The 16,053-nt window shown below is 31.5% G+C and overlaps 1 protein-coding gene across 4 annotated transcripts in view; it reads right to left on the reverse strand.

Annotated features, from left to right (window-relative positions):
- Positions 1-16,053, reverse strand: part of LOC142341323 (echinoderm microtubule-associated protein-like 2) — an 88,429-nt gene that overhangs the window by 17,646 nt on the left and 54,730 nt on the right. The window lies entirely within an intron of this gene.

The following is a 16,053-nucleotide window of genomic DNA, read 5'->3' on the forward strand; positions in this document are numbered from 1 at the left end:
AAATCTTCCTTACTTCATGCAAGTAATTCACACATAACTAAGACAAAAAAATTTTAAGAAGAAATTTCGAGGAAAAAATGTATCCTCGTCAAATTGGATATGAAAATCTGCTAAAAAACACATATTGCAAAGTCAACAATCAAGTAAATATTCTGCTTTAGAATTACATCAAACTTTTTTAACGTTCTATCATTCATATTTGTAATATTTGCGGTTTGATAGCCGTGATAAAAAGACCGAGCTAAAAAAATTTCTTCGAAGAGACTTAATTTCAAATTATGATAATTGCATCGTAACATTTACCAAAGAAATATTATTCATTCTCATTCAATCACTACAAGTTTAACGGTCTACAAGTTGTTGCAACAACACGATCAATAAAATGTTCTCCGGCCAGAAAAAAATAAAAAAGAAAAACATATTGCATAACCGTAAATTTCCGCCTTGGTAAAAATCGCGCAAAAAATAGATACATAAAACGAACGAAATTAAGAGACAATCTTATTTTAAAGGGGTTACTCCGGTTTTGCGAAACCGAGATACTTTAAATTTGTAAAATAGGTGACAAGTCTTGTAGCACGTTTCCGCTCATTTTAGTTATCTATTTTTCACAATATGTTTGTCTCTAGTTCGCAATAGTACAGAATTAAAAAAGCGCTTATGAGCATGCATAAACCTGTAAAAAGGCGCATAAAACAGCAAATTTTCAGAAAAAAATGGACATCCAGAACAGAAGCAGAATTGAGGAATTTTTCAGAAAAATTGCTAGACACCTTTAAATCAGTGAACAGACACAATAATAATGAACAAATTCAACAAACAATTTATTTGCTGAACTCAAATGCAAATCACCCTTTAAATCAAAGTTTGCAAAAAAAAGGAATCAATTCACATAAGGATTTTAACCGAAAATTCTCTCTGTCCAGTCTTATCTTGTTTTGGACAAATAAGAGGAGTTAATTAATGGTACAGGACAAACCATTGTTTTACAGATAGAAAAATTTACCTTCAGGCTAGTTTCTTGATGACATAACTAACTTAGCCATAGAGCATTAAAAATGAAGCATTTGAAACTGAAAAATTTTCAGAAATTAATTTATTTGTCAAATTTTCTGAAAAATCTCTCAGAAAGGCTTTGGATATAAGCCAATTCCATTTCCTTACCTACAGATCTCTTCAAAGAAAAACATTGTGATAAATTTGAGCCCTATATGCTATTTTAATAACCTGTAAACCACATTTAATCACTTATGTCCTGTCAATTAACAAACGCGCAATAAATTCTGTTTAGTTTCGGATTAGAGATACATTGAGTGCAAAATTGATTTGCCTTGCGTGCGAAAAAGAGTTACATAAATCCAACAGAGTTTTCATACGTAGCTCACGAAAAATAGAATACACTGCTTGTATCTCAAATTTGCGTTTAAAAATTGTACACTTTTGCGAACACGGGTTGGGCAAATCCCTTAATTTTTGCCTGTTTTTTCTAAAGTATCTATTTTTTGCCAGGTTGTTGCATTTCCAATGTATTAACATAAGAAAAACGAACAAAATATACGCAGATTTGGCAAGTTTACCTGTGACCGTTTGGGTATACTTATGCGCTGTAATATGGTACAATAGAGTGTATTAACAAAAAAAACTCGGAAAATTGAAAAATTTTCAAATTTGATATGCTTTTTCTTGAAAAGCAAGAAACCATCACAGATTCACAATACCATTTGGCTGATTTTCTAGGAAAATTTTAAATTGCCAATTTTGGAGTTATCGAAATCTTTACTGAATAAACTTTGTACTTTATAACTTCTGATTATTAGAAATTTTTTTACTATTTTTCACCACAAATTAACATAAAAAATTGTCTCCGATTTTTTAGTATCATTGTAAAATGAGAGAGGAAACGCGACTATTCTTAAAAACGACTTGCATTTGGCAAAATAAATTTCTAGTATTTAATTGGTCTTAAGGCGTGAAAAGCAAGTGGGAAAAATTAAAAGAATTTTGGGCTGCGCTTTCTCTGGAAATCAAAAGTGAAACTATGATGGGTCAAGAATTGATAGATTTCATTACACCGCAGAGGTATACCCAATTTGTCACGGGCAAATATGCCCGATGTGTGTATCTCGAGTTCGTTTTTGCAATGTTAATACATTGAAAATGCAACAATGATGCGGAAAAAACCTACTTTAGCAGAAACCGGCAAAATGGAAGGTAAAATAGCAACCCGTGTTCGCAAAACTGTCCTAATTGTAGCCACAACATCAAAGTACAAGCTATGTAACCTATTTTACAATGACTTTGTATTACACAACTGCTCTATTTATATATCGCTTTTTCGCACGCAACGTAATTCTTTTTCGCACTATAATCCGCAATTAAGGTTAATTTAATGCGCGTTTCTGAGCACAAAGGTGATTATTAAAGCTTTATTACCACTACTAGTATTATTACTACTTTATTACTACCTATCAAAGGTTTGCTAGCCAGTTCATTGAGTCTACACCAGTCTCACATTGACAAACAAGGCTTTTTTTGAGCAAGGGATTTTTCGACAACAATCAGTTTTTGAGGCACTGGGACGTACCTCATTTATTTCACAAAATAGATTCAAACAGTGAAAATATATTGGGCCAAAAAAATTAGATTTGGCCAGTGAAAATAGATTCGGCCAGTCCCACATTGACAGACAAAGCCATTTTTGAGCGAGGGATTTTTCGGAAAAAAAAATCAGTTTTTGTTGCACTGGGACGTACATCATATAATGTACCAAGTATTGACTCCAAGGCAAAAATTTTGGTTTAAAGCAATTCATTAAGGGGATACTACAAATAAAGTTAGAGCAACACTATACAACTCCTTGACCCACAGAGTCACATAATTTTTTTCAAATAAGAGACGAATTTTTAGAAACATTGGAAGAATTTGCAAAACTTGGTTCTATATAACACTCAGCTTAAATTTCTTTACATCATAGACAAATTTCGCCTGACACACGTTTCGCTAATCACTTTGAACTGCCTAGACCCGTTAGTTGAGAATTAAGAAGGCATTTTACTTAAAAAAAGAACAGACGAATTTTTTGCGTTTCCAAATTTACTTTTCTAATGTAACAATTTGTTAAGTATTGATCCCAAAGCAAAATTTTTTGGTTTAATACATTTCATATCAATAGTAGATACTACGGAAATTGTATGAGCAACATTCAAAAACTCTTTGTCCCATGGGGTTACATCATAATTTTGAAATACGAAACGACATAAGAGAAAACTTTGACAAAATTGCAAAACTTGACTTTAAATAACACATATCATAAATTTCTTTACATCATAGCCACAAAATTGGTTTGACACACGTTTCTCATATCACTTTGAGCCCCCTAGACCAAATAGTCGAGAAATAGGAAGGCATTTTACATAAAAACCAAACGATTTTTTTGCGTTTCCGAACATCTGCTCTATTCGAGAAATACTTAGTCGAGAAATAGGAAGGCATTTTACATAAAAACCAAACGATTTTTTTGCGTTTCCGAACATCTGCTCTATTTATCGCTTTTTCGCACGCAACGTAATTCTATTTCGCACTATAATCCGCAATCAAGGCTAAATTAATGCGCGTTTCTGAGCACAAAGGTGATTATTAAAGCTTTATTATCACTACTAGTACTTATTACTACTTTATTACTACCTATCAAAGGTTTGCTAGCCGGTTCATTGAGTTTACACCAGTCTCACATTGACAAACAAAGCTTTTTTTGAGCAAGGGATTTTTCGACAACAATCAGTTTTTGTGGCAATGGGACGTACCTCATATATTTCACAAAATAGATTCAAACATTGAAAATATATTTGGCCGAAAAATTAGATTTGGCCAGTGAAAATAGATTCGGCCAGTCCCACATTGCCGGACAAAGCCATTTTTGAGCAAGGGATTTTTTGAAAAAAAAAATCAGTTTTGGTTGCACTGGGACGTACATCATATAAGGTACCAAGAATTTACCCCAAGGCAAAATTTTTTGGTTTAAAACAATTCATTTGATAAGGGGACACTACAAATAAATTAGAGCAACATTCTACAACTCCTTGACCCCTAGAGTCACATCATTTTTTTTTCAAATAGACGAATTTTGAGAGACATTGGAAGAAATTGCAAAACCTGGTTTTATATAACACTCAGCTTAAATTTCCTTACATCATAGCCAAATTTCGCCTGACACATGTTTCGCTAATCACTTTGAACTACCTAGACCCGTTAGTTGAGAAATAAGAAGGAATTTTACTTAAATAAAGAACCGACGATTTTTTTGCGTTTCCAAATTTACTTTTCTAATGTAACAATTTGTTAAGTATTGATCCCAAAGCAAAATTTTTTGGTTTACTACAATTCATATCAATAGTAGATACTACGGAAGTTGTATGAGCAATATTCAAAACCTCTTTGACCCATGGGGTTACATCATAATTTTGAAAGACGAAACGACATACGAGAAACAATTGACGAAATTGCAAAACTTGACTTTATATAACACTTAACATAAATTTCTTGACATCATAGCCAAAGTTTGACACACGTTTCTCTTATCACTTTGGACCCCCTAGACCAAACAGTCGAGAAATAGGAAGGCATTTTACATAAAAACCAAACGATTTTTCGCGTTTCCGAACTTTAATTTTTTAATGTACCAATTTTTCAAGTCTTGACCCCGAAGCAAAATTTTTGGTTGAAAAACTATCCATATCAATAGCACACATTACGAAAACCGTTTGAGCCAAATTCAACAACTCTTTGACCCATAGGGTTACATCATGTTTTTGAAATACGAAACGAGTTTAGAGAAACATTTGACGAAATTGCAAAAAATGACTCTATATAACACTTAACTTATATTTCTTCATATCATAGCCAAATTTAGCCAAAAAAACTTTCTCTTATCTTTTTGAACCACCTACACCCAAATATCGAGAAATAGAAAAGCATTTTACATTAAAAAATCAGATGAATTTTTGGCGTTTACAAATTTTACTTTTCTGATGTACCAATTTTTTAAGTATAGACCTCAAAAGCACAAAATTTTGGCTTAATGCAGCTCATATGAAACGGAGATACTACAAAAGTAGTATGAGCAACATTCAACAACTCTTTGACCGATGGGAAAACATCATTATTTTGAAATACGAAACGCCTTTAGAGAAACATTTGACGAAATTGCAAAACTTGACTATATAAAACACTAATGCTAAAACTCTTTACATCATAGCCAATGTAGGCCTGACACACGTTATTCTTATCACTGCGAAAGATTTTGGTTTAAAGCAATTCATTAAGGGGATACAACAAATAAAGTTAGAGCAACACTATACAACTCCTTGACCCACAGAGTCACATAAATTTTTTCAAATAAGAGACGAATTTTGAGAAACATTGGAAGAATTTGCAAAACTTGGTTTTATATAAAACTCAGCTTAAATTTCTTTACATCATAGACAAATTTCGCCTGACACACGTTTCGCTAATCACTTTGAACTGCCTAGACCCGTTAGTTGAGAATTAAGAAGGCATTTTACTTAAAAAAAGAACAGACGAATTTTTTGCGTTTCCAAATTTACTTTTCTAATGTAACAATTTGTTAAGTATTGATCCCAAAGCAAAATTTTTTGGTTTAATACATTTCATATCAATAGTAGATACTACGGAAATTGTATGAGCAACATTCAAAAACTCTTTGTCCCATGGGGTTACATCATAATTTTGAAATACGAAACGACATAAGAGAAAACTTTGACAAAATTGCAAAACTTGACTTTAAATAACACATATCATAAATTTCTTTACATCATAGCCACAAAATTGGTTTGACACACGTTTCTCATATCACTTTGAGCCCCCTAGACCCAATAATCGAGAAACAAGAAGGCATTTTACATAATAAAAATCAGACGATTTATTTTTTGTTTCCCAACTTTATTTTCTAATGTACCAATTACAAAGTATTGACCCCAAAGAAAATGTTTTTGGATTAAAAAATCCATTTAAAGAGGAGATACTACGTAAACAGTATGAGCAACATTCTGCAACTCCTTGACCCAAAGAGTTACATCATATTTTTCAAAAAAGAGACGAATTTTGAGAAACATTGGAAGAATTTGCAAAACTTGGTTCTATATAACACTCAGCTTAAATTTCTTCACATCATAGCCAAATTTCGCCTGACGCACTTTTCCCTTATCAATTTGAACTACTTAGACCCTTTATTTGAGAAATAAGAAGGCATTTTGCTTAAAAAGAACAGACGAATTTTTTGCGTTTCCAAATTTAATTTTCTAATGTAACAATTTGTTAAGTATTGATACCAAAGCAAAAATTTTTGGTTTAATACAATTTATATCAATAGCAGATACTACGGAAATTGTATGAGCAACATTCAAAAACTCTTTGACCCATGGTTTAAGAAATACGAAACGAGTTTAGAGAAACGTCTGACGAAATTGCAAAACATGACTTTATATAACACGTAACTAATGTTTCTTTACATCGTAGCCAAATTTATTTCCCGAAAAGTAGCCAAAAAACGTTTCTCTTATCACTTTGAAACACCTAGACCCAAAATTCGGGAAATAAAAAAGCAATATACATAAAAAAAATCAGATGAGTTTTTGGCGTTTACGAATTTCACATTTCTAATTACCAAATTTTCAAGTATAGACCCCAAAAGCACAACTTTTTGGTTTAAAAAAACTCATAAGAAACAAAAATACTACAAAAGTAGCATGAGCAACATTCAACAACTCTTTGACCGATGGGAAAACATCATAATTTTGAAATACGAAACGACATAAGAGAAAACTTTGACAAAATTGCAAAACTTGACTTTAAATAACACATATCATAAATTTCTTTACATCATAGCCACAAAATTGGTTTGACACACGTTTCTCATATCACTTTGAGCCCCCTAGACCCAATAATCGAGAAACAAGAAGGCATTTTACATAATAAAAATCAGACGATTTATTTTTTGTTTCCCAACTTTATTTTCTAATGTACCAATTACAAAGTATTGACCCCAAAGAAAATGTTTTTGGATTAAAAAATCCATTTAAAGAGGAGATACTACGTAAACAGTATGAGCAACATTCTGCAACTCCTTGACCCAAAGAGTTACATCATATTTTTCAAAAAAGAGACGAATTTTGAGAAACATTGGAAGAATTTGCAAAACTTGGTTCTATATAACACTCAGCTTAAATTTCTTCACATCATAGCCAAATTTCGCCTGACGCACTTTTCCCTTATCAATTTGAACTACTTAGACCCTTTATTTGAGAAATAAGAAGGCATTTTGCTTAAAAAGAACAGACGAATTTTTTGCGTTTCCAAATTTAATTTTCTAATGTAACAATTTGTTAAGTATTGATACCAAAGCAAAAATTTTTGGTTTAATACAATTTATATCAATAGCAGATACTACGGAAATTGTATGAGCAACATTCAAAAACTCTTTGACCCATGGTTTAAGAAATACGAAACGAGTTTAGAGAAACGTCTGACGAAATTGCAAAACATGACTTTATATAACACGTAACTAATGTTTCTTTACATCGTAGCCAAATTTATTTCCCGAAAAGTAGCCAAAAAACGTTTCTCTTATCACTTTGAAACACCTAGACCCAAAATTCGGGAAATAAAAAAGCAATATACATAAAAAAAAATCAGATGAGTTTTTGGCGTTTACGAATTTCACATTTCTAATTACCAAATTTTCAAGTATAGACCCCAAAAGCACAACTTTTTGGTTTAAAAAAACTCATAAGAAACAAAAATACTACAAAAGTAGCATGAGCAACATTCAACAACTCTTTGACCGATGGGAAAACATCATAATTTTGAAATACGAAACGACATAAGAGAAAACTTTGACAAAATTGCAAAACTTGACTTTAAATAACACATATCATAAATTTCTTTACATCATAGCCACAAAATTGGTTTGACACACGTTTCTCATATCACTTTGAGCCCCCTAGACCCAATAATCGAGAAACAAGAAGGCATTTTACATAATAAAAATCAGACGATTTATTTTTTGTTTCCCAACTTTATTTTCTAATGTACCAATTACAAAGTATTGACCCCAAAGAAAATGTTTTTGGATTAAAAAATCCATTTAAAGAGGAGATACTACGTAAACAGTATGAGCAACATTCTGCAACTCCTTGACCCAAAGAGTTACATCATATTTTTCAAAAAAGAGACGAATTTTGAGAAACATTGGAAGAATTTGCAAAACTTGGTTCTATATAACACTCAGCTTAAATTTCTTCACATCATAGCCAAATTTCGCCTGACGCACTTTTCCCTTATCAATTTGAACTACTTAGACCCTTTATTTGAGAAATAAGAAGGCATTTTGCTTAAAAAGAACAGACGAATTTTTTGCGTTTCCAAATTTAATTTTCTAATGTAACAATTTGTTAAGTATTGATACCAAAGCAAAAATTTTTGGTTTAATACAATTTATATCAATAGCAGATACTACGGAAATTGTATGAGCAACATTCAAAAACTCTTTGACCCATGGTTTAAGAAATACGAAACGAGTTTAGAGAAACGTCTGACGAAATTGCAAAACATGACTTTATATAACACGTAACTAATGTTTCTTTACATCGTAGCCAAATTTATTTCCCGAAAAGTAGCCAAAAAACGTTTCTCTTATCACTTTGAAACACCTAGACCCAAAATTCGGGAAATAAAAAAGCAATATACATAAAAAAAATCAGATGAGTTTTTGGCGTTTACGAATTTCACATTTCTAATTACCAAATTTTCAAGTATAGACCCCAAAAGCACAACTTTTTGGTTTAAAAAAACTCATAAGAAACAAAAATACTACAAAAGTAGCATGAGCAACATTCAACAACTCTTTGACCGATGGGAAAACATCATAATTTTGAAATACGAAACGACATAAGAGAAAACTTTGACAAAATTGCAAAACTTGACTTTAAATAACACATATCATAAATTTCTTTACATCATAGCCACAAAATTGGTTTGACACACGTTTCTCATATCACTTTGAGCCCCCTAGACCCAATAATCGAGAAACAAGAAGGCATTTTACATAATAAAAATCAGACGATTTATTTTTTGTTTCCCAACTTTATTTTCTAATGTACCAATTACAAAGTATTGACCCCAAAGAAAATGTTTTTGGATTAAAAAATCCATTTAAAGAGGAGATACTACGTAAACAGTATGAGCAACATTCTGCAACTCCTTGACCCAAAGAGTTACATCATATTTTTCAAAAAAGAGACGAATTTTGAGAAACATTGGAAGAATTTGCAAAACTTGGTTCTATATAACACTCAGCTTAAATTTCTTCACATCATAGCCAAATTTCGCCTGACGCACTTTTCCCTTATCAATTTGAACTACTTAGACCCTTTATTTGAGAAATAAGAAGGCATTTTGCTTAAAAAGAACAGACGAATTTTTTGCGTTTCCAAATTTAATTTTCTAATGTAACAATTTGTTAAGTATTGATACCAAAGCAAAAATTTTTGGTTTAATACAATTTATATCAATAGCAGATACTACGGAAATTGTATGAGCAACATTCAAAAACTCTTTGACCCATGGTTTAAGAAATACGAAACGAGTTTAGAGAAACGTCTGACGAAATTGCAAAACATGACTTTATATAACACGTAACTAATGTTTCTTTACATCGTAGCCAAATTTATTTCCCGAAAAGTAGCCAAAAAACGTTTCTCTTATCACTTTGAAACACCTAGACCCAAAATTCGGGAAATAAAAAAGCAATATACATAAAAAAAATCAGATGAGTTTTTGGCGTTTACGAATTTCACATTTCTAATTACCAAATTTTCAAGTATAGACCCCAAAAGCACAACTTTTTGGTTTAAAAAAACTCATAAGAAACAAAAATACTACAAAAGTAGCATGAGCAACATTCAACAACTCTTTGACCGATGGGAAAACATCATAATTTTGAAATACGAAACGACATAAGAGAAAACTTTGACAAAATTGCAAAACTTGACTTTAAATAACACATATCATAAATTTCTTTACATCATAGCCACAAAATTGGTTTGACACACGTTTCTCATATCACTTTGAGCCCCCTAGACCCAATAATCGAGAAACAAGAAGGCATTTTACATAATAAAAATCAGACGATTTATTTTTTGTTTCCCAACTTTATTTTCTAATGTACCAATTACAAAGTATTGACCCCAAAGAAAATGTTTTTGGATTAAAAAATCCATTTAAAGAGGAGATACTACGTAAACAGTATGAGCAACATTCTGCAACTCCTTGACCCAAAGAGTTACATCATATTTTTCAAAAAAGAGACGAATTTTGAGAAACATTGGAAGAATTTGCAAAACTTGGTTCTATATAACACTCAGCTTAAATTTCTTCACATCATAGCCAAATTTCGCCTGACGCACTTTTCCCTTATCAATTTGAACTACTTAGACCCTTTATTTGAGAAATAAGAAGGCATTTTGCTTAAAAAGAACAGACGAATTTTTTGCGTTTCCAAATTTAATTTTCTAATGTAACAATTTGTTAAGTATTGATACCAAAGCAAAAATTTTTGGTTTAATACAATTTATATCAATAGCAGATACTACGGAAATTGTATGAGCAACATTCAAAAACTCTTTGACCCATGGTTTAAGAAATACGAAACGAGTTTAGAGAAACGTCTGACGAAATTGCAAAACATGACTTTATATAACACGTAACTAATGTTTCTTTACATCGTAGCCAAATTTATTTCCCGAAAAGTAGCCAAAAAACGTTTCTCTTATCACTTTGAAACACCTAGACCCAAAATTCGGGAAATAAAAAAGCAATATACATAAAAAAAATCAGATGAGTTTTTGGCGTTTACGAATTTCACATTTCTAATTACCAAATTTTCAAGTATAGACCCCAAAAGCACAAATTTTGGTTTAAAAAAACTCATAAGAAACAAAAATACTACAAAAGTAGCATGAGCAACATTCAACAACTCTTTGACCCATGGGAATACATCATTATTTTGAAATACGAAACGCCTTTAGAGAAACATTTGACGAAATTGCAAAACTTGACTTCATGAAACACTAATGCTAAAATTCTTCACAGCATAATCAATGTTAGCCTGACACACGTTTCTCTTATCACTGCGAACCACCTAGACCCAATAGTCGAGAAATAAGAAGGCATTTTACATAAAAAACAGACGAATTTTTTTGTTTCCCTACTTTAATTTCTAATGTACCAATTTCTTAAGTACTGACCCCAAAGCAAAAGTTTTTGGATTCAAAAATCCATTTGAATAGGAGATACTATGAAAACAGTATGAGCAACATTCTTCAACTCCTTGACCCATAGAGTCACATCATTTTTTCAAATAAGAGACGAATATTGAGAAACATGTGAGGAATTTGCAAAACTTGGTTCTATATAACACTCAGCTTAAATTTCTTCACATCATAGCCAAATTTCGCCTGACGCACGTTTCCCTTATCAATTTGAACTACTTAGACCCTTTATTTGAGAAATAAGAAGGCATTTTGCTTAAAAAAAACAGACGAATTTTTTGGGTTTCCAAAATTACTTTTCTAATGTAACAATTGGTTAAGTAATGATCCCGACGCAAAAATTTTAATACAATCTCTATTAATAGTAGGTTATACGAAAATAGTATGAGCAATATTCTACGATTCCTTGAACCATAGGGTCACATCAAATTTTATAAACAAAGAGAAGAATTTTGAGAAGCATTGGACGAAATTGCAAAACTTGACTTTGTATAACACTAATGCTAAAATCATAGCCAACGTTAGCCTGACACAGGTTTCTTTTATCACTACGGACCACCTAGATCCAATAGTCGAGAAATAAGAAGGCATTTTACATAAAAAACAGACGAATTTTTTGCGTTTCCAAATTTACTTTTCTAATGTAACAATCTGTTAAATATTGATCCCGAAGCAAAAATTTTTGGTTCAATACATTTCATATTCATACCAGATACTATGTAAATTGTATGAGCAACATTCAAAAACTCTTTGACCCATGGGGTTACATCAAATTTTTGAAATACGAAAGGAGTTTAGAGAAACATCTGACGAAATTGCAAAACATGACTTTATATAACACGTAACTAATGTTTCTTTACATCATAGCCACATTTAGCCAAAAAAAACGTTTCTATTATCTTTTTGAACCACCTACATCCAAATATCGGGAAAAAGAAATGCATTTTACATTAAAAAAAAACAGATGAATTTTTGGCGTTTACCAATTTTACATTTCTAATGTACCAATTTTTCAAGTATAAACCCCAAAAGCAACAATTTTTGGTTTAAAACTATCCATGTGAATAGGATATAGTACAAAAAAGTATGAGCCAAATTCAACAACTTTTTGAATCATAGGGTTACATCATGTTTTTGAAATACGAAACCAGTTTAGAGAAACATTTGACGAAATTGCAAAACATGACTTTATACAACACTTAACTAATGTTGCTTTATATCATAGCCAAATTTTGCCAAAAAACGTTTCTTATCACTTTGAACCACCTAGACCCAAAAATTGGGAAAAAAGGCATTATACATAAAAAAACTGATGAATTTTTGGCGTTTACAAATTTTACATTTCTAATGTACCAATTTTTCAAGTATAGACCACAAAAGCACAACTTTTTGGTTTAAAACAACTCAAAAGAAACAAAAATACTACAAAAGTAGCAAGAGCAACATTCAACAACTCTTTGACCCATGGGAATACATCATTATTTTGAAATACGAAACGCCTTTAGAGAAACATTTGACGAAATTGCAAAACTTGACTTCATGAAACACTAATGCTAAAATTCTTTACATCATAGCCAATGTTAGCCTGACACAGGTTTCCTTTATCACTAGGAACCACCTAGACCCAATAGTCGAGAAATAAGAAGCCATTTTACATAAAAAACAGACGAATTTTTTTGTTTCCCAACTTTATTTTCTAAAGCACCAATTTCTCAAATATTGACCCTAAAGCAAAAGTTTTCGAAATAAAAAATCCATTTGAATAGGAGATACTACGAAAAAAGTATGAGCAACATTCTACAACTCCTTGACCCATAGAGTCACATCATTTTTTTCAAATAAGAGACGAATTTTGAGAAACATTGGACGAAATCGCAAAACTTGACTTTATAAAATACTAATGCTAAAATTCTCTAGATCATAGCCTATGTAAGCCTGACACAGGTTTCTTTTTTTGCTACGAACCACTTAGACCCAATAGTCGAGAAATAAGAAGGCGTTTTACATAAAAAACAGACGAATTTTTTTTTCCCAACTTTATTTTCTAATGTACCAATTTCTCAAGTATTGACCCCAAAGCAAAAGTTTTTGGATTACAAAATCCATTTCAATAGGAGATACTACGAAAACAGTACGAGCAACATTCAACAAATCCTTGACCCTTAGAGTCACATCATTTTTTTCAAATAAGAGACGAATTTTGAGAAACATTGGACGAAATTGCAAAACTTGACTTTAAACAACACTAAACTCAAATTTCTTTACACCAGAGCCAAAGTTAGCCTATGACACATTTTTCTTATCACTTTGGACCCCTAGACTAATTAGTCGAGAAATAGTAAGGCATTTTACATAAAAACCAAACGCCTTTTTTGCGTTTGCGAACTTTGCTTTTCTAATGTACCAATTTTTCAAGTCTTGACCCCGAAGCAAAAATTTTGGTTTAAAACTATCCATATGAATAGGACATTTTACGAAAAAAAGTATGAGCCATATTCAACAACTCTTTGACCCATAGGATTACATCATGTTTTTGAAATACGAAACGAGTTTAGAGAAGCATTTGACGAAATTGCAAAACATGACTTTATATAACACTTAACTAATGTTTCTTTATATCATAGCCAAATTTAGCCAAAAAACCTTTCTCTTATCTTTTTGAACAACCTAAACCCAAATATCGGGAAATAGAAAGGAATTTTACATTTAAAAAAAGATGAATTTTTGGCGTTTACGAATTTTACATTTCTAATGTCCCAATTTTTCAAGTAAAGACCCCAAAAGCAAAAAATTTGGGTTTAATACAACTCATATGAAACGAAGATACTACAAAAGTAGTATGAGCAACAGTCAAAAACTCATTTTTTTGAAATACGAAACGCATTTAGAGAAACATCTGACGAAATTGCAAAACTTAACTTTATGAAACACTAATGCTAAAATTCTTTACATCATAGCCAATGTTAGCCTGACACAGGTTTCTTTTATCACTAGGAACCACCTAGACCCAATAGTCGAGAAATAAGAAGGCATTTTACATAAAAAACAGACGAATTTTTTTTGTTTCCCAACTTTATTTTCTAATGCACCAATTTCTCAAATATTGACCCTAAAGCAAAAGTTTTCGAAATAAAAAATCCATTTGAATAGGAGATACTACGAAAAAAGTATGAGCAACATTCTACAACTCCTTGACCCATAGAGTCACATCATTTTTTTCAAATAAGAGACGAATTTTGAGAAACATTGGACGAAATTGCAAAACTTGACTTTGTATAACACTAATGCTAAAATTCTTTACATCATAGCCAACGTTAGCCTGACACAGGTTTATTTTATCACTACGAACCAACTAGACCCAATAGTCGAGAAAAAAGAAGGCATTTTACATTAAAAAACAGACGAATTCTTTGCGTTTCCGAGCTCTACTTTTCTAATGCAACAATTGGTTAAGTAATGATCCCGACGCAAAAATTTTAATACAATCTCTATTAATAGTAGATTATACACAAACAGATTGAGCAATATTCTACGATTCCTTGAACCATAGGGTCACATCTTATTTTTTAACAAAGAGAAGAATTTTGAGAAGCATTGGACGAAATTGCGAAAATTGACTTTGGTTTTCCGAATTAAAGACATGTAATTCGCTCACTTAATTGTCACCGTACAAATTTTGTAATTAGACTGCAACATTATTTTCTTTGTTCAGTGAATTATGAACAGAAAAAAAATTGACCTTTTTCTGAAAAACCCCACAACAGTATTTGATGATAATTGTCTAATTTTTGAGTAGATTTTCCCTTCTTGGTTAACAAAAACCACTTGGTTTCTACATCAGTGCCCCTACTTATAGTGCCCCTGAGTTTACCATTCCAACATTGATTTACACGCGCTATTTCGAGCGAGGGATTTTTCGGAAAAAAACCAATTACAAGGCTTTTTGACATTGTCTTTAAAGTTGTTTATATTTAAATCTCTTTAAAGCTTTACAAAGTTCATTTAAATCTGTAATAAGGTGCTTATTACAAAGTATTGAATCACTTTGCATGCTCAAAAACCGCGCTTTTAATTAGGCTCAATTGCGGATTAGCGATACCTTTAAGGCGAATAATAGATACCTAAAATGAGCGGAAACGTGTTACAAGAGTTGTAACCTATTTTACGATTTGAAAGTTCTTTAATTTATCAAAATTGGCAAAACCCCTTTTCTGAAAAGTAAGATACAAAAGATGTCTCCTAAATTCGTTCATTTTATGTATCTAATTTTTGAGCGAATTTTACTAAAGCCGAAATATTGGGGTATACTTCTGCTGTGTGCATAGGTATACATCTTCTGTCTGCTGCAGCATATGAAGACACCAAGGAAAAAACTTCCCTTTTTTAAAATTTATTTTGAATTTTCTTCAGCATTTGTTTCTTCAACCTTCAACTTTTTTAAAGGCTTTTACACGTTATTAAATAAATACCAAATTGGTCCTGCTTAACTTGGACTTTATCATAGAGTGATAGTTTGACTTACATGGTGTTTTTATAGTGTTGTTCTATAGTTCATCTGTTACATCTGTTTATCAGTTGGCTTTTAGCTTAAAAAAACATTTTTTTTCATTATATAATTTTCTAATTAAAATAATTTGAAAATGAGTTCGGGTAGAATTTCTATAATATTTGGATAATTTTATAAACCAAATTTCCTGAGTACTGTAAC

The sequence above is a fragment of the Convolutriloba macropyga genome, chromosome 1, assembly GCF_964194025.1.
Source record: "Convolutriloba macropyga chromosome 1, txConMacr16.3, whole genome shotgun sequence".
In the NCBI taxonomy this organism is placed as follows: Eukaryota; Metazoa; Xenacoelomorpha; order Acoela; family Convolutidae; genus Convolutriloba; species Convolutriloba macropyga.